Genomic DNA, 22,269 nt, shown 5'->3' with positions numbered 1-22,269 from the left:
TATGTTTAGTCCCCTGTGAGTAATAAAGAACTAATTCTCAGCGAGGGCATTTCGTTGATGAGGTTGCGAAAAGAGACGAAATTGTTCTGACAGATAAAACTAACAACCGGATTGATTACTCAACGAATTAGATAAACCACTGGGTACTTAGTTGGTAAAATAAAGACGTGTCATTGCACCAGTGTGTGTGTGTATTTCAATTTTATTTACACTTAATGAACCGCGGACTACATTATGAAAGTTGTCCTTCATTTTTACAGTAATGCGTGAGTCGAGTAAGATTTGATTGCTATATCTAGCTGTTTGAGAAAACACAAAGAAAAGTTATCTTGACTGAATTGTGTTTGTTTTTACTAATTAGGACACGACAGACCTCTGATCGCACCAGAAGGTCCAGTCCTTGTTGTGTGCCCCAATGACGCTGAGAGCTATGCTAGCCGGGTGCGAACAACTGGTAGGGTTTCCTATGCTGGAAAGGTCAAAGGGTAAAGTTCAGAGAAATATGTACCACCTATTCCCAGGAGTAGAAATTAGTTCGTATAGGAACACCATCACCACCTAGTGAAAGCAAAGTTATGGAGGCATCTATGACAGTCTAAATCAAAACCAACAGGATCTGGAAGAGGATGTTTTTTTTTTCTTCAGGAAATCCACAATCTGGAACAGGAGGGAGAGAATACAATAAGCAGCTGGATGTGATGCTGAGTCAGAACTGAAAAAATAGGGATCCAACTGGAAAAAGCGGAAAGATAAACTAGATTCGAGAACAGTGGAGAAAAAATCATTGAGGGTCGATGTTCCTCAGAGCGAGAAGGTCTTAAGCAAAGTAATAGTAAGCTTCACTGTCATCAATTCAGAAAATTGAACAAAAACAATCCAGTCATGGCCAACTTATCTTATATATGAAACAGAGCGAGTATCTAATTGCTTGCATTATCCAATGTGTGGTTCGTTTTCATATCAATCATCGGATGCAATATGAAGAAGATGAGTCTGCTGTTTTGCAGAAAGTGGAGCTCAGTCTCGAAGGCTTTCACGTTGCAGACTCACTAAAGATGTTTTGTTGTATGATGACTGATGACTCTCCATTGTAGACTGATCGTTGAACTAATAAAAAAAAAGTAAACTTCCGAAGGGACTCACCAAAAGAATATAAAGTTGCTTTGGTTGCTTTGAAGTTCGTTGATAACTCGCGGCTTTGATAACCCCAAAAAACAGTATATATATATATATATATTATATATATATAATATATATATATATATATTATATATACAAACATGTGGTTGAAGGAATTGGTGTTTTAATGATGACTTAGTTTATCTCGGGCAGAGATTTGGGATAACACACACATAGCCAATCACTCCATCAGACACAGGAGACAACATTTGTTTTGTTTTTTAATGTAGCCTATCTACGACAACCTTATGCAATACTCCCCCATTAAATCAATACATGCTAATTAAAGCAAATTAGTATTATTATTTCTCCCATAGCCGTCAAATACAGAAATACCACTGATTTATGCCATGTTTATGTTTGTGCTTGCGTGAGTACCTGTGTATGTGTGTGTGCGTGTATAATTTTTGTATTTCTTTACAAGTTTGTCCTTATAAGTTTCGCAATATTTTTTACACAGTGCCCATCACATTGCAAAAGTGTATCCCAAACCGGGAAGTTATTCCAGATACTTACAAATAGGTGTATTTCGTTAAAAACACCGGAGGGGCAAAGTGGTAGCTTGAACTTTTAAAATGCAGGAAAGGGCTGCATGAATGTGTGTGACACAGAAAAAAGACGAGAAATATACCTTTATCTTTAGTGTAATTTGTATCTTTATTTTCACTTTAAATAATTTCAATATAACGATTGTTAGTTTGTCGCACATTAAGATTTACACTCACATTATCGAAAGGTGGCGTAAAATATTCACTTTCGTTTAATGATGCCCATCTCTATATTAAAATTTTTGAAACATCGATTGCCGATATCCGCCGTTTAATAATTAAACATGGCGACGAATTCCATGTCGCTCACCGCAAGACATGCAGAAAACGTAAAGTAAAAATCGTGAACGATCCGGAACATCTTTACCGTTTCGACAATCCATTGCTGTCGCTAATTCTATTTCCTTAGAATTAATGAAATAGTGTAAGGCAAATTTGGTCTGAGAAGAATGTGAACCCAAATTGTCGAGTTTCAGAATAAATCATAATACATTATGTAATCCGTTCTAACGTATTTGCTAATTCACTGCGGACATGGGTGTATATATTTCGATATATGTGTATACGTGTAGGTGTATCTATATTTTTCCATAAGTGTATGTGTTAAATATGAAAGAGAAACAGAAAGAGAGAGAGTGTGCGTGTGTAAGTACTTGTGTGTGTTTGTGAGTGAAGATATTCGTAAAATATGAATATGTCAAATCAGCGAAACTTCATTTAGAAATCGGAAATCCAGTCTCAAAATATATTTGCTAGGAAACATACTTTGTTAATATGAAAATGAGATTCTTCGAACATCTTGCTGAATCAAAAAATGAAAGCCGTTAAAATTAATATATATATATATCTATATATATATATGCATATATATATAGATATATATTATATCTATATATATATATATATACATATATATATATATATATATATATATATATATATATATATATATATATATATATATATATATACATACATACACCACACACACATATATATATGTATATATATATATATATACATATACGTGTATATATAATGAAAATCTGACAGAACAAAAGTAAAAGCAACGAAATGAACACGTTTGCTATCGAATATCCTGCTTAATCAATAGCCTTTCGAAATAATAATCGATGAAATTAAGGGAGAATTTCGAATGGTAATATTAATATTGCAAAAACGAAAACAGCGCATAAAAAAGAGAAGAGAAGAAATTATGAAGTTGGTGGTGATGATGATGATAATGATGGCGACGACAACGACGATGATGATGATGATGAAGAAGAAGAAGAAGGAGAAGAAGAAGAAGAAGAAGAAGAAGAAGAAGAAGAAGAAGAAGAAGAAGAAGAAGAAGAAGAAGAAGAAGAAGAAGAAGAAGAAGAAGAAGAAGAAGAAGAAGAAGAAGATGATGATTATGATGATGGGAGGAGGTGGTAGGGCAGTGGGAAAAGTGTAAGAGGAAATGCATTGGCGATAGTAATATTGATGATAACAATAAGAGGAAAATACAAAAAGAAACTGAAGATAAAAAATGATAAAAGAATGATAAAAAATAAAATATATGTCAGCTATAAAAATTATCAATAAAGAAGAAAAAATATTGACCAAAAGAACAAAAAAAAATGTGCGAAAACTTAAGGCCCAAACATCAATGGTTTACAAACGAAAAGAATCGAGAAGAAACGGAAAGAAGCGGAAAGAAACCCAACACCACAATGTTGGTGGTGTGGTGGTGCTGGTGGTGGTGCTGGTGATGGTGGTGGTGGTGGCAGAGGTGAGAGCGCAAAGGAAAGGAACACAAACACACACACACACACATGCACACGCATGCACACCTATATATAGAATACAAACCTATAAAAATAAAAAACCTTAAAATCGCAAGAATCAATTTGTTGTGGTCGGAACGATTTAAAAAGTGGAGATTAGTGATGTTGAATGAAAGTTTAAAAAGCATGAAATTCTGGCTTTTAAAATGATATCGGACCTTTGAGCTTTGAGATTTTACGCAGGCTAATGAAGCGAATACCTTTATTATTATTATCATTATTATCATTTTATTATTATTATTATTATTATTATTATTATTATTATTATTATTATAATTATTATTATTATTATTATTATTATTAATATTATTATTATTATTGTTATTATTATTATTAATTATTATTATTATTATTATTATTATTATTATTATTATTATTATTATATTATTGACGTGTTTTTTGCTGTTATTATTAGTATCATTAACATTGGTAGTATTGTTATCGATCTTATTATTATTATTATTATTATCATCATAATCATTATTATTATTATGATTATTATTATTATTATCATCAGCATTATCATTATTATTAATATGATTATTATTATTATTATTATTATTATATTATTATTATTATTATTATTATTATTATTATTATTATTATTAATAGTAATATCGTCATTATTATTGTTGTCATTTTTATTTTTGTTATTCTTATTATCATTATTATTTATTGTTATTTTTTACCTTCTTCTTTTTATTAAGAATTTTTCAATTATTGTTTTTAATAGAGAAGCTGTCATTTTGAAGGGTTTATACGAAGGAATATAACAAAAATTGCTTAAAAATAAATCTGAATGTAAAAGAGGGGAAACAGCGATAAATATTGAGAAATTTTAAAGTAGAAAATAAAAAGAAAGGATTTAAATAAGAAAAAAATTGAGAATGATTATGTGAAATTAACAGTAAGATAATAAAATAGCTAAAAAAAAACACACAGAATATAGCCCACCACTTACGATTTACAAGTAAAAAATATAAAAGATAGAATAATAAAAATAATATTAAATTGTTTATGACGACGATGACGAGAGGAATGACAATAATAGGAATATTAAAAAAAAATATGTAATATTTATGGCAAGGATCTTATTCTTAATATAACGATATTATTATGGAGTAATATAACGATATAATAAACATATTATTCGGTGGATGTTATGAGAAAACACACAAAAAATATTATAAAGAAATACAAAAATGAAAGAAATGATACAACTGTAATAAGGAAACTATCTAAATACTACTACTACTACTACTACTACTACTACTACTACTACTACTGCTGCTTGCTGCTGCTGCTGCTACTACTACTGCTGTTGCTGCTGCTGCTGCTTGTAGTAGTACTAGTAGTAGTAATAACAAGAACACTAATAATATCAATAACAAGCAGGAAAAAGAGTAGCTTTGTAGCGAGTAGCTTTCTTACCAACCACATGGTTCTGGGTTCAGTCCCACTGCATGGCACTTTGGGCAAGTGATTTCTACGATAGCCTCGGGCCGACCAAAATCTTGGGAGTGGATTTGATAGGCGGACACTGCATGAAGCCCGTCGTGTATGTATATATATGTATTTATATATATGTGTATGTATATGTTTGTGTGTCTGTCTTTGTTAATGATTATTTTCATGCTTTATCTTTCAATTGCTTCGATCACTGAAATGTGGCCATACTAGAGCAATGCTTTGAAGCTTTATACTCGAATACATCGACCCAGATATTGTTTCTGTTAATTTATTATTTATTCTATCGTTCACTGTTCTGGAACTACTAGGTTACAGCGATGTAAACATACATACATATACATATATATGCATATATATATATATATAAATATATATATATATATATCTACATATATATGTATGTGTGTGTGTGTGTGTGTGTGTGCGTGTGTGTGTGTGTATGCATGTATGTATGGAAAATATAATTAAGATTCAATTGAATTAGGTACTTAAATTCAGACACCTTGCCAAATCGGTATAGTGCGCACAGGCCGAAGTTTGATGAGCAGAATGCATGCTTGCATGTATATATGTAAGTATGTATTTATGTAAGCATGTGTGTGTGTTGTGTGTGTGTGGTGTGTGTGTGGTGTGTGTGTGTTGTGTGTGTGGTGTGTTTATATAAGACTGGATTCTTTCAGTCTCCCTCTTCTGGTCGCCGAGAGGCTAAAGTAAAATTCTGAAACGAAAACAATGTGGATGGGAAGCAGACTTCTAATCACATGGCCGTGCCCATGCTTGTTTCCTGAAGCGTGGCCAAAACAAGCGTCACCTTAGTCTGCAGGTGTGGACAGCTTTCCATCATAGCCAGCAAGATAAAGCTGATATTTTTCGTATAATAATAATCCTAATAATAATAATAATAATAATAATAAATAATAATAATTAATAATAGTAATAAAATAATAATAATATTAATAATAATAATAATAATATAATAATAATAATATAATAAAATAATAATAATAATATAATAATAATAATAATAATAATAATAATAATAAGAAGAAGAAGAAGAAGAAGAAGAAGAATTGGACACAAGAGCCGAGGATATCGAGTGCAAAAGCAAAAAAAAGAATTGAATGCAAAACAGTAAGTAATAGCATTAACAATACTGATATTAAAACATGAAATTTTAATCATAAAAAAAGCATTATTGACAATAATAATAACAATAATTATTTATAAAAAAGAACAAACAACAAAATCTGTCGTTTGCTATGGAAGACTCACAATGTTATTTATTAAATGAAATAACATTCGGTCGAAGAATGAATACAAAAAGGAAAGAATATCAACTGTGGCAAACAACAATCTGTTCTCCTCGCAATAATAATAATAATAATAATAATAATAATAATAATAATAATAATAATAATAATAATAATAATAATAATAATAATAATAATAATATTAATAATAATTATTATTATTATTATTATTATTATATGAGAATGATCCCTGGCTTACCATCTCTGCAAAAAGTGCAAAATATTGTTTTAACTGGTACATCACATGTATTCAGAAGAGCATTGTCAATGTGAGAAGTATTAATACCCATGTATTTTAATTTAACTTAAAAAAAAATGAACGAACTATTGAGTTTAGTTTAATGGCCTACCAATGTATACTATGAGTTTCTTTGCCCTAGGAGTCGGGAAGTCACTCGGCAAGAAATGGAAGCAAATTTGAAAGAAGAAAAAAATAAAATAATAATAGGAGGAGGAGGAGACGAAGGAGGTGGATAGAGGAAATAGGTGGAGAAAGGAAAAAGGATGTCGATTAGTATTATTTTTGCTATTATTTTCCCATTATTAATTTTGTATTTATTGGTGTTATTATTCCGTTGTGACCAGTGTTTCTGGTTTGAACATGGTGAATGCAATTGATTAAGGAATAAAATTTCAGGCTGTATTTAGATTCGATCAACTGCAGTGACAACAACTCGAAGTTGATTTGCATAATATATGTACATACATACATACATACATACACACATACATACATAAATACATACATATATATGTATGAATGCTTGTATGCATGTATGCTTTTATGTACGCATCTCTTTATATATAAATGGCAAAATGTCTGTCTGTGTGTGCGTGTGTGTGTGTGTCCTTTATACAAATCCACAATATTTCAGTTAGAGGGCTCGCACTTTCTATGGTCTTTTACAACTGTCCAAGGGTGGTCGTGACCATCTTTACATTTCCCCAATCACCCGGCAAAGCTATTAAAAAATGACATTTTGTGAATTTTCTATCCAAAACACAATCAAAATGCCAGAAACTTGATACGCCAATTGAATGCTAGCTAGCTGTATGTGATTGGTCGGAGATATGGACATTACTCGCGTGTATGTGCGTACGCATGCAGCTGTATATGCATGCACTACCACCATGACCCGGCAACGCCGGATCATAGAGCTAATAATATATATTTTTTAATATTTCCTTTATATATATAGTCAATATCAACTGCGTAGTAACTTTGTAACATGCATTTCAAAGCTCATGTACGGATATTGGCTACCATATACCTTTATCATATGCAGGATTGCTCCTTTCATTGGAACACCTTAAATGTACGCAGAATTTATGTAAAAACTTGTAAAACAGGAAGTGGAATTAACAGGCATAAATTAAAAGTCACAACACTTGTTTCAGTGTAATGGTAGCCGTTGTTAATTGCTACTTTTTCCATATCACGTTATTACATAAATTCATCTATATATAACTAGAAATTATGATTCAGCAATTTGTGTATATTTATAGTTAGAATTTACAAACAAAAAATAAATAAATAAGCGAAGGCAGGTGTGTAAACAACAAACGGATGTATTAGTTTAGCGGTCGAGAAGTGAGAATGTCTTTTACGTTTCGAGCCTACGCTCTTCGACAGAAAGGAACACAGAACGAAGCAAGGAATGTAAGTGTGTGCGTGTGCGTGTGTGCATGTGTGTGTGTGTGTACACTCACGCACAGGCATAGACACACACACACAAGCACACACATACATACGTTTATATTCATAGTATTCGGTGGTCTAGGAAAACATTAAAGATTGATATAAAATTGCTTTTTATTACTAATATTGCATCCGTCTAATATTGAGCGAAAACACCTAAAAAAGCTCTACGAGGCTCCGGCAGGGAGTGGTGATCCCTGCTGTACTCTTTCACCACAATGGCGGTGCCCCAGCATGGCCACAGCTCAAGAGCTGAAACTGGAAAAAACAAAAAACAAAAACAAACTATGTATATAAAGAGATAGATAGATAGAAAGATAGAAAGATATATGCCCCCCAAACACGCAGACACACACACACACATATATATGTATCTATCTATCAACCTATCTATCTATCTATCTATCTATCTATCTATCTATCTATCTATGTATCTATCTATCTATCTATCTATCTATCTATCTATCTATCTATCTATCTATCTATCTATATATATATATATATATATATATATATATATATATACAGCAATGTCTATACGTATTGAAATATATAAATACTAGCGACGTGACCATTATCGACGGCATGAAAATACTTATATAGATGAAGGTAGAGATATATTGTCCAGATTTTATTATGGAATGGAATCTAGCAAATGCGAAATTTCTTGACAGAAGTGATAATCGCAACAGACAGACATATAATAACACAAACTGCAATGGAGAAATTATATCAAAGCGAAGAATAAGAATAAGAATAAATCTAATGGCGATATTGACAACAGAGTCGATGTCCCGAATAAAAGAAGCCTTGGGAACAATATCAACAGATGTGATGCAGACAGATTCGTAAACATCCAAACTTACACAAGACGTTCGAAATAATACTAATGGACACCGTTTCTATTGGATGAAATAATAGAAAATCAAACCGCAGTGTGTACTCCGGATGCAGCATCGGGCATTTGCGAAGATTGAAAGCAACATGAAGAAGAACAATAATTTCAACAAGATTGTTGTGGGCTTAATAAGACCCCTTGCTAAAATACGTTTTCGGGTTCAGTCCCACAGCATGGCAATTCACGCAAGTGCTTTCTTCCACTGTTCCATGCCTGCTATGCACTTTGGAGCAAATCTGGCAGACAAAACTATATATATAATATATATATATATATATCTATACTATGTTACATTACTCGGTAGTCAAGATAAAACTCTGAGTTTCAGATGCCGAAGTGGAAATCCAAACACCATATCTTCGGTTATCTGGCTATTTGGTTTTCAATAGCCAGATAACCGAAGAGATGGTGTTGTGGATTTCCACTTCGGCATCTGAAACTCAGAGTTTTATCTTGACTACCGAGTAATGTAACATAGTATAGATAAATTTCCTCTATTACATAATATGAGGTCTCTTTCTTTCTTTTGTTATCTTACCGTTTTATTCAATATATATATATATATATCTATATATATATATATATATATATATATATATATACACATATATATATGTATGTATATATATACATATATATATATATATATACACATATATAATATGTATGTATAGATATATATGTACACACACACATATAAATATATGTACATATATATATATATTATATATATATGTGTGTGTGTGTGTGTGTGTGTGTGTGTGCGTGTGTGTGTGTAAATATATTGATAAAATGGTAAGACAACAAAAGAAAGGAAGAGACCTCGATGTTATGTAAATAAAGGAATTTATCTGTAAATGTAATATGTGACAATTATTCGGCAGCCATGACATAAGTCCGAGTTTCGGATGCCGAGGTGAAAGTCCATGCCGCCATCTCTTCGGTTATCTGGCCATCGGAAAAATGTTATGAAAAATAACTGTTATACAAAGGGAAATTACTGTGTGATTGACCGTTATTAAGACAAAATAGCTATTCGAATGACCGCTAAGTAAGGGGAGGGAGTAAACTAAGGGGATAAAATGTTCATAGTATTCGCGTAAGCGCGCCTGTTCATACCTACACATGTTCGCCCCCCCCCCCCCCATATATATATATACATATATACGTATCACATCTAACTCATCTGGAATTTCACCGTTCAAACTGACTGAAAGATAGATTCAAATTGGCCTGAGATTATACTGAAAGACTTCACACAAAAATCATGCCTCCTCGTTGACATGACTGTCCCAATCGACATAAATGTGTCTGTCGAGACCTACCAAAAACTGAGCAAATATAAATATATTAAAATAGCGATTGGCAAAATGTGGAACCTCAAGACTAAAACAATACCTGTTGTCATAGCTTCCCTAGGAATGATAGCAAAAGGAGCTTTTTGCTACCTAACTTAGAAAGAAGGAATCCCCAAAACGGCAGAAATTCAAAAGATAGTGCTCATGAGAACTGCCCATAACCTACGTAAAATACTGTCTATGTAATCTCAAATTTTGAAACAAACTTATAAATTTATGTTTTCTTAACCTTTCTCTAGAACAATACTATGTTTAAAAACCAGACGTATGACACCCTAGGTATAACACCAACATGAACTTCTAACTTGTCTCTTGAGTTCTCTGGGTGAGACTTCGAGTCAACTTGTACAAATGCATAGCAAATGTCAAACATAATATAATAATAATAATAATAATAATAATAATAATAATAATAATAATAATAATAATAATAATAATAAAAATAATGATAATAATAATAATAATGATATAATAATAATAATATATAATAATAATAATAATAATAATAATAATAATAATAATAATAATAATAATAATAATAATAATAAAGAAAAGAGGGAGGCCGTGGTCTTTTACCACTGGCAATAACAATGAAGATTGCTACAATTGGCCTAGACACCTACCTGAAAAAGTCTGAGGACTGGATGTTAAAATTTGTCTCAAAACATGAAAACAAGAAAGCACCATACTCAGTAACCAAACAGGCAAAGGAATATCTAAGTGAATTCCGAATACAACCAATTTCGGAATTAGAGATAGACATACAAGAAACAAGCACAGAAAAAGCTAGGCACATGAAAACCCGTGCCAAAACTGCGGCCTTAGATATTCTGAATAATATATGGCAAGAAAAACCTCTCTATGGCAAATACCCAAAGAGAGCGAATAATGCAGATATTGACAAAGCCCTGACCCATCAATGGCTTATGGCCTCTGGCTTAAAATCTGAATCAAAGGGGTTTATCCTAGCAGCTCAAGATCAATGCCTACCAACGAGAAACTACCAGGCCAACATATTAAAGAACGGCAGTAGCCCAACATGTCGTGTATGCCGACAACAAAATGAAACCATTGATCATGTTGTCTCCGAATGCAGTCTTCTAGCGCCTACAGAGTACCTCAACAGGCATGATGGAGCTGCACAATATATTCACTGAGTAATTTGCAAAAACCTCGATTTGCCCCATGAAAAAAAAACTGGTGGGAACACAATCCACCTCCAGTGCTTGAAAATGACCACATCTCACTCCTCTGGAACTTCACCATTCAAACTGACAGAAAGATAGATGCAAATAGGCCAGACATCATAGTGAAGGACATCAGACAAAGAATATGCCTCCTCACTGATATGACTGTCCCAATCGATATAAACGTATCTGTCAAAACCTACCAGAAACTGAGCAAATATAAAGATCTTGAAATAGAAATCAGCAAAATGTGGAAGCTGAAGACTAAAACAATACCTGTTGTCATAGGTGCCATGGGAATGATAGCAAAAGGGACTGATTGCTACCTAACTCAGATACCAGGAAACCCCAAAATGGCTGAAATTCAAAAGATAGTGCCCATGGGAACTGCTCATATCCTACGCAAAATTCTCTCTATGTAATCCCAAGGTTTAAAACAAAAGTTGTTTTTTTTATTTTATGAATTAGACATTCACTAGTACAACGCAAAAAAACCCCAAATATATGGCACACTAGGCATAACAACAACGTGAACTTCCAACCAGTTGTCTCTTGAGGTCTCTCGGTGAGACTTGGAGCCAATTTGTACAGACATAAAGCAAAAGTCAAACATAGAATAATAATAATAATAATAATAATAATAATAATAATAATAATAATAATAATAATAATAATAATAATAATAATTGCCCTGATGCAGTACCAGGCAGTGGCTCTCATGGCTTCTGATCTTAACTGATTGGAAGTGTTATCATGTACATTGTTTTGTCTTGGGATAAAAGATGGGCTACAGCAAATATTCTGCTCAATACCACAGATTTGCTTGTCAGTTGTTTGACCATAACCAGTTGAGCATGTCCCTTAGTGACTGACGATATGTGCATCTCTGATCACGAGCAGAAGTAGTGGGGGAGCATCATAGCCATGTGTTGAGAGGGACTCTTTGGGGTTTGAATAATTCACCTCTGGAAACATGGGTGGTTCTTTCAACATCCTTAAACAACCCTTATTCAGGGACCTTTTGAGCGGGATGGGCTACTCAACCTGAAGAAAATTCTAACTGGGCCCCACCTGCAAGGTCATGTGCTGTTTATCTTGATATGAGATCACCATGTCGCGCACATATGGTTGTGATGCATGTGCCTGGTGTACCCTTATCAGACGAGTAGTCATGATGGGTATATTGGGCTTCGTATATTTTACCCCAGTGTCACTTTGATGGCATGCGCTGCTCTCTCACTCAATAATAATAATAATAATAGTAATAACAATAATAATAATAATAATAATAATAATAATAATATTAATAATAATAATAATAATAATAATAATAATAATATAATAATAATAATAATAATAATAAGAAGAAGAAGAAGAAGAAGAGAAGAAGAAGAAGAAGAAGAAGAAGAAGAAGAAGAAGAAGAAGAAGAAGAAGGCTGGACGTGACAGAGACTGGACGTGTTCTTCGCTGCTCTGACCTGTCAGCAGCTAACCCAGCAGGACAACTGAAAAAACAACTGTAAAAAACTGGAAGATCTACTGCTTTCTGTGAGTAATTTGAATTTCCCTCAAAATAAGTTAAGGGACTTACATATCTACAGCTTTGGACATACAAACGGACACTTAACAAAAATTAAGAAACATAATTACCTCCAATTTTGAGTGAAAATGTTGTCGTCCCTTCTTCCTTGACTATCAGAATATGTAAAAATGCCTTTTATTGTAACAACACACTTAAAACACAACGATAATAAATTATGGAAGTAAGCACCTGCTAATATATATATATATAGAGAGAGAGATAGATAGATAGATACTGCACAACTACAAAAACTGTAAACCACAGCAAAACTTTTAAATATAAAAGAAAAATTCTCAAAGAAAATGAAATTCAGAAATTCAAAAACCCAACAAGGTGAACCTGCTCTTCCTCCTACTGTTCCCAAAGACTGGCATATCTACAATTCCCGGTAAATATTTTAAACCTCTCTCAAAAAAAAATAAAATAATAAAATAAAATAAGTTTGGAAACTTACATACCTACAGCTATCGAACACACAAACGGTCAGCTTAAAATACAGGAAGAAAAAAAAGAATCTTTAATATCTACAACTAATGTGCGACAACGTATCCTTTCCTCTCTCCCTGAGTATTCGAAAATGTAAATATCATCCTTCTTTTTATTCTAAGAACGCTACCATTTCTCCCTGTGCAGTCATACAAAAGACCATATTTAGTAAGCCTTAGAACTTTACTAGCCATAACTTGTTTTCTTTTGTTTTTGACTCTCCCTGAGCTTTCGAAAATGTAAACATTCTTTTTCCCATAGCAAAAGTCTTATTGTATTTCCCAAATGGACAGAGAAACGAACATCTCAAGAATACTTAAAAACTTTAATATATTACCCAAATACGTAAACACAACTTTTATTGCAACAACACAATTGAATTCAGAAATTTTAAAAATCATCGACGTGAATATCAGATAAATATGTGTGTGCATACATATATATATATACATATATGTGTGGGTATATATATATATATATATATATATATATATATATATATATATACATTGTTTTTTGTTTTCTTTCTACTATTAATTACAAATATAACAAGTTGAATTGCTTTTCAAGGCAGCGCTGGCAGGAGTAAACAAGCTTGACCTCTCCTGACCCAAATTGTGGGAAGTTATCCTTTGTCTCTTTGGCTGACCTTTCCACCATCTGCTGAATCTATTTATAGACCTATAGACCTCCAAAAACCCAAAAATTAATGAAAAATTGATATGAAAACTATACTTGATATTGATGCCACAATAGAAACCATCAAGCAAAAGGTATCTGCTAAAGCTGCTCGCATAACGAGGTATCAAAAGCGTGTTAGATTCTACAAGGACAACAACATGTTCAAAAATAACCGCAAGAATGTTTACAGGAAGATAGGAAAAACAATAGCTACTGTTAAGTCTGTACCATCAAAAGAAGGGCAGGGATTTTGGAATAAAATTTGGAAAGAAGAAAAAACACACAACGAAAAGGCCCACTGGATTGATAGAATATCTACAGAACTGGACTCCTTAGAAGAGCAAAAGTGGGAGGGTGTCAAGGTAGAAGATATAAGATCTGCTCTCAGGAGGTCAAACAAATGGAAGTCTCCAAGAAAGGATAACATTCCTAACTTCCGGTTGAATGCCTTCCCAGAGAGCCATGAACTGCTAACAGAACTGTACAATGATGTTTTGCAACACCCTAGAAAAATACGAAAACTGTTGACAATGCATAGAATACACCACCCTAAAGCAGATGTAGAACGAGTTTATCTGCCAAGAAAAGAGGGAGGCCGTGGACTTTTACAACTGGCAATAACAATGAAGATTGCTACAATTGGCCTAGACACCTACCTGAAAAAGTCTGAGGACTGGATGTTAAAAGCGAATAATGCAGATATTGACAAAGCCCTGACACATCAATGGCAAATGGCCTCTGGCTTAAAATCTGAAACAGAAGGGTTTATCATAGCAGCTCAAGATCAACGTCTACCAACAAGGAACTACCAGGCCAACACATTAAAGAACGGCAATAGCCCAACATGTCGTGTATGTCAACAACAAAATGAAACCATTGATCATGTTGTCTCCAAGTTCAGTCTTCTAGCGCCTACAGAGTATCTCAACAGGCATGATAGAGCTGCACAATATATTTACTGGGTAATCTGCAAAAATCTGGATTTGCTTCATGAAAAAAACTGGTGGGAACACAAACCACCTCCAGTGCTTGAAAATGACCACATCTCACTCCTCTGGAACTTCCCCATTCAAACTGACAGAAAGATAGATACAAATAGGCCGGACATCATATTGAAATACTTCAGACAAAGAACAAGCCTCCTCATTGATATGACTGTCCAAATCGATATAAACGTATCTGTCAAGACCTACCAAAAACTGAGCTAATATAAATATCTTGAAATAGAAATCAGCAAAATGTGGAACCCTTTGTCATAGGTGCCCTGGGAATGATAGTAAAAGGGGCTGATCGCTACCTAACTCAGATACCAGGAAACCCCAAAATGGCAGAAATTCAAGAGATAGTGCTCATGGGAACTGCTCATATCCTACGCAAAATACTTTCTTTGTAACCTCAAGTTTTAAAACAAATATAATTTTCGCTTTTTTGGGTTTTTTTTAGGCATTCACTAGTACTTCACTAAATACAAAACCAAATATATGGCACACTAGGCATAACAGCATTACGAACTTCCAACCTGTTGTCTCTTGATGTCTCTGGGTGAGATTTGGAACCAACTTGTACAACTATAAAGCAAAAGTCAAACATATAATAATAATAATAATAATAATAATAATAATAATAATAATAATAATAATAATAATATAATAATAGATAAAGCAAATGAAACATGAGAATTAAGCCAAAGCCAAACATACAAATACTTACGATGGAATTTATTTCGACTTCGTCATAGATACCCATAGGGTCACTGATCAGAAGTTTATTCTGCCCTCACACTGTAGCGGCATATGTAGAGTGACTAAATGCTCATCGTTGCTACTGGTGGAGTATCCAGCATCAACATCCTCACCCTCGTCATCATCAACGTCGTCCTTGACAGCGTTATCTTCGTCCTCGTCATCATCATGTCCCTCATCATCATCATCATCATCACCATCATCATCATCACCACCACCACCACCATCATCATGATCATCATGATCATCATCATCACCACCACCACTACCATCACCATCATCATCATCATCGTCGTCGTCGTCGTCGTCGTCATCATCGTCGTCATCATCATCATCGTCATCATCATCGTCATCATCATCATCATCATCATCACCACCACCACCATCATCATGATCATCATGACCATCATCATCACCACCACCACCACCACCACCACTACCACACCATCATCATCATCATCATCATCATCATCATCGTCGTCGTCGTCATCATCGTCGTCATCATCATCATCATCATCATCATCATCATCATCACCACCACCACCATCATCATGATCATCATGACCATCATCATCACCACCACCACCACCACCACCACCACCACTACCACACCATCATCATCATCATCATCATCATCATCGTCGTCGTCGTCATCATCGTCGTCATCATCATCATCATCATCATCCTCATCATCATCATCATCATCACTATTATCTTTGCGATTTTTCTTCTGTTCAACGATAAAAAAGTCAATATTTCTCTCTTCCATAATGTTTCAAGTTTGTCGATTATATTACTTGTTTTGAATATTAAGACATGAATATTTATAAACTTATGTTCCATAACCTACCTTTCTACACTTTCGATATAAAATAGTAACTGTTAATATCTAATTTATGTATACCGAATGTGATGTTATGCACACTATTTCTAACACACTGCTGGCTATATTTCAAGCATTATATAAGATTTACTAGCTTGATTCCAAGTCTTAATTCTTCCTGAAAACTTGACTCGTCTCGTATTTATTTATTATTATTGATTTTCATATAACTACACTGTCTTATTAACTTTATTGTAAGATCGTCTTTTACTATAAGCTCTTCGAGAATGTGTAATTTTCCACTAGTACTAGTCAAGCGTTAATTATATATTTCTATTTAATTACTTTTCGTCAGTTCATAAATATAATCTACTTATGGCCAGAACAATTCAGTTTCTCACTATTTTATACTATTTTAGATGAAACACTAAATTTGATATTCATCTCTATGAGTAAATAGATTACAATTGTATTAACGTATACCTTCTATCATACCAGTATTTTTATTGCAATCATTATTCTAGTAAATTCATACGGCAATAATTCTAGTTGCAGCTTTATCTACACTTTTGTTATTTATACAAGCAGAAACACCGCCTTTCCGAGTGGTTTTCTGCAACGGTATGACGAAATCATAAATTGTAATGCGGAAACAAATAGCAGAGTATATGTGTTCTGTTGTTGTATTGCAATCAACATGTTAAACGAAATCAATATCTCACCAAAATAAAGGCAATTTCGACGTAGGCTCAGAAAACAAGTCAGGTGTGTATATAATCAAAGGGACATGGCATATAGATTTGTCTATAAAAGAATGAAAAAATGTTCTTGTATTTTTTATATATTAAATACACATAGCGTATACATTTAAAAAATACACAAATATTCTAAAATAATCTTTAAAAAAAAAACGTATTTATGAAGGAACTTTATTATTTCTATATCTCTCAACGAGAGACAGTAACATTACTTTAAACTAAAGATTATTTGCCAACATAATGTAGCAGTCCCGGTTGAGATGAATGTTACTGTTGTTTAGCCCCAGGAAACATCGTCCATGCTTCCTGGGGCTAAAACCACAGTAACATTCATGCCAGCCGGGACTACCACATTATGCTGGCAAATAATCTTTACCTTATCATAATTATATTTTTATCACTTGCCTTATTGTAGTAAATCTATCTCGCAATAATTTTGACCGTAGCCTTATCTATACATTTATAATTTGTATATTTTCACATACATTTTTACTAACATTTAGTAATATGCAGTAAGTACTCCATGATATAGCTCAATAATCCTAGCACTTGTTTTCTGAATTTTACTGCAGGTTTCATAAAACTAAATTCTTAATTCCGTTACTGACATCATTATTCGAATCCCTATTCTATAAATTCACGACTACTTCCTGACTGCCAAACTCTCGCTCAGTTTTAATCAACCGTGTTTGGACAAATAGCCATTATTTACTTACATATCCGGTTGAAAACTTCTTAATAATCTAAATATTTTCCAATCCAGTTCTGAAGGTATCAAAGTAACAGTGATTGACACTACATTGGGTGCAAATGTCTTCTCTTTTCATATTTCTTTAGCTCACACTTTCACACACACACACACACAAATATTTCTCCGGTGTATTTTATCTACAGAGGACTTAAGAAGTATTACACCGGATTAATATAATTTATTATCACCTCTTTGCTTTATATATATATATATATATATATTATATATATATATATAAAATGTGTTGGGGGTATCGCACGAGTGGGATATATATAAAAAGGTTTGAAAATGCAATTTAAACGATGTTTATTTATTAAACGGTTTCACTCTTGGTAAAAGATGTCAAAAATAACATTGAATATTATGGGTTCAAAAAAAGTTTTTTACAATTGCACATTGAATATTAAATTCAAAAATGTTTTTTTTATACATAATTGTCACATTACATGTATAAAGATAGTATAAAAAAGTTCAATAGTGTGATGAGAAATTTGGAAAAATTGGCAGAAAAGAATAAAACAAATATATTATTGGAAATTTGGTTGCGTTAATTATTGGTTGTCGCAAATTGTCACATTACATGTATATATATACAGTCTTTGGTAGAAAGGACATGTTAAAGACATAAGGAAGTGTAATAGTTTGGTGAGAAAGCTTGTAATATTGACAGAGAGAAAATTAAAATGGATATTTTAGACATCTCAGAATATTTTGAATCGAAGGCGAGAATTTGTTTTTTACTGACCTGTTGTTTTAGCAGAAAAGTTGAATTGAGAGAAAAAAGATATGTACCCAGTTTGGGTTATACTTCCCCTTCAAGCATCAGTGATTTTGGGGTTATTGGGAGGTGAGTATGCGGGTGTGAATAGATGTGTCCGTGTGCCTACTGGTCAGACAGCGTCTGTTTGTCACACACATATATACACACACACACAACAACAATACACACACACACATAGTATACACACACACACACCACATACACACAACACACACACACACACAACGCACCCCGCATATATAATATATACACACAGCACACAAATATAACATGTATTTATATATAATATACACACATATATAACAACATACACACACAACACACCACACACACCACCACACACACACACAACACACGCACACATATATACATAATATAAATATCACACAAATACAACTCATATATATACACATACAATACACATACACAGCATGTATATAATACACATACACAATATATGCATGCAATATACATACGCAATACATACGTATAATATATATATATATAGACAATGCATATACATATATACATATATACATATAAATAGTGTTACATACACATACATAGATATACCACATATACACACAATATAATACATACAATGCATACACATACACGTACGCATACATATAATATATATAGACACACACACAATAACATACATACACAATGCATACATATATATACACGCAACGTATATACATGTATTCATGTATATAAGCACACTTACAATATACATATATACAATGCACACATACACACATATATACACTTAATTGTACACATACATAACAATACACATACATACAATATACATATACACAATGCGCATGCAAATAATGCACATGTTTATACACACATATACATGAAAATATATACACACACACACACATACACACACACATATATATATACACATATATATATATATATACATATACATACATACATACATGCACATACATATATTTTTTCACACACATACACACACATATATATATAAAATTCACACACACACACCCACACACACAAAATACAAACCTATAGCGTACACACTCAAATATATCTCTACATACCGCACACACACACAAACAATGTACTCACATATACACACATACCATGCATATACACACACAGCACACACATATATATATATATATATATATAAAGACAAATACACATGTAAATACATACACACGTACACAATGCTCACACACACACACACACATACACACACACACACACACACACACATACATATACACACGCGCACATACACACACACAACGTGCACACTCACACACACACACAACACTCACACACATACATAACCTACATATATATAATGCATGCGTGTGCGTGCCACGAATGTGTGCGGTCAATGCCCGCTAGTGTGTCCTATGCGTGCCGATGCGCGCATGTGCCCGCCCGCACTATATGCTGTGAGTGTGCGCGTGCCCCTGTGTGCCTGCTCTGGATGTGCCCAGGGGGTATGTTAGAGTATGTTTAATGTGGTCTGTATTTTTGAATAAGATTACTTTCCTTATTTATTCGTTTGGTCTGTGGTGTTGTCCGAGCATTGGTATAGTGGGAAGACTAAGAATTTGGGGGACTTATTGTGTGCACAAAGGTCTAAGTGTCCACTTAGTGGTATCTGTCTTGTGGAGGGGTCCCTCAGTTGTTGTCGGTGAACTGTCATTCTTTCTCTGAGGGTAAGGCTCGTTTGCCCTATGTAGTCTTCGTGGCATCCTTCACACCTTATGACGTAGAGTAAATTTTTTGATGCGCACGTGAAATTATTTTTTATGATGAATGTGTGTCCCGAGTGGAACTTGTACGACGATCCCTCAATGAGGTGGATGCAGGTCTTGCAATTGCATATCGTGCGGGCGGGCACATGCGCGCATCGGCACGCATAGGACACACTAGCGGGCATTGACCGCACACATTCGTGGCACGCACACGCATGCATTATATATATGTAGGTTATGTATGTGTGTGAGTGTTGTGTGTGTGTGTGTGAGTGTGCACGTTGTGTGTGTGTGTGTGCGCGTGTGTATATGTATGTGTGTGTGTGTGTGTGTCTGTGTGTGTATGTGTGTGTGTGTGTGTGAGCATTGTGTACGTGTGTATGTATTTACATGTGTATTTGTCTTTATATATATATATATATATATATATATATATATGTGTGTGCTGTGTGTGTATATGCATGGTATGTGTGTATATGTGAGTACATTGTTTGTGTGTGTGTGCGGTATGTAGAGATATATTTGAGTGTGTACGCTATAGGTTTGTATTTTGTGTGTGTGTGGGTTGTGTGTGTGTGAAAAAATATATGTATGTGCATGTAATGTATGTATGTATATGTTATATATATAATATATATATATGTGTGTGTATATATATATGTGTGTGTGTATGTGTGTGTGTGTATATATATTTTCATGTATATGTGTGTATAAACATGTGCATTATTTGCATGCGCATTGTGTATATGTATATTGTATGTATGTGTATTGTATATGTATGTGTACAATTAAGTGTATATATGTGTGTATGTGTGCATTGTATATATATGTATATTGTAAGTGTGCTATATATACATGAATACATGTATATACGTTGCGTGTATATATATGTATGCATTGTGTATGTATGTTATGTGTGTGTGTGTCTATATATATTATATGTATGCGTACGTGTATGTGTATGCATTGTATGTATGTATATTGTGTGTATATGTGGTATATCTATGTATGTGTATGTAAACACTATTTATATGTATATATGTATATGCATTGTCTATATATATAATATTTATATGTATGTATTGCGTATGTATATTGCATGCATATATGTGTATGTGTATTATATACATGCTGTGTATGTGTATTGTATGTGTATATATATGCTAGGTGTATTTGTGTGATATTTATATTATGTATATATGTGTGCGTGTGTTGTGTGGTGTGTGTGTGTGTGTGTGTGTTGTGTGTGTATGTGTTATATATGTGTGTATATTATATATAAATACATGTTATATTTGTGTGCTGTGTGTATATATTATATATGCGGGTGCGTTGTGTGTGTGTGTGTTGTGTGTATGTGGTGTGTGTGTGTATACTATGTGTGTGTGTGTATTGTTGTTGTGTGTGTGTGTATATATGTGTGTGACAAACAGACG

The sequence above is a fragment of the Octopus sinensis genome, linkage group LG10 (assembly GCF_006345805.1).
Source record: "Octopus sinensis linkage group LG10, ASM634580v1, whole genome shotgun sequence".
NCBI lineage: Eukaryota > Metazoa > Mollusca > Cephalopoda > Octopoda > Octopodidae > Octopus > Octopus sinensis.
Note: the sequence above shows the minus strand (reverse complement) of the source record.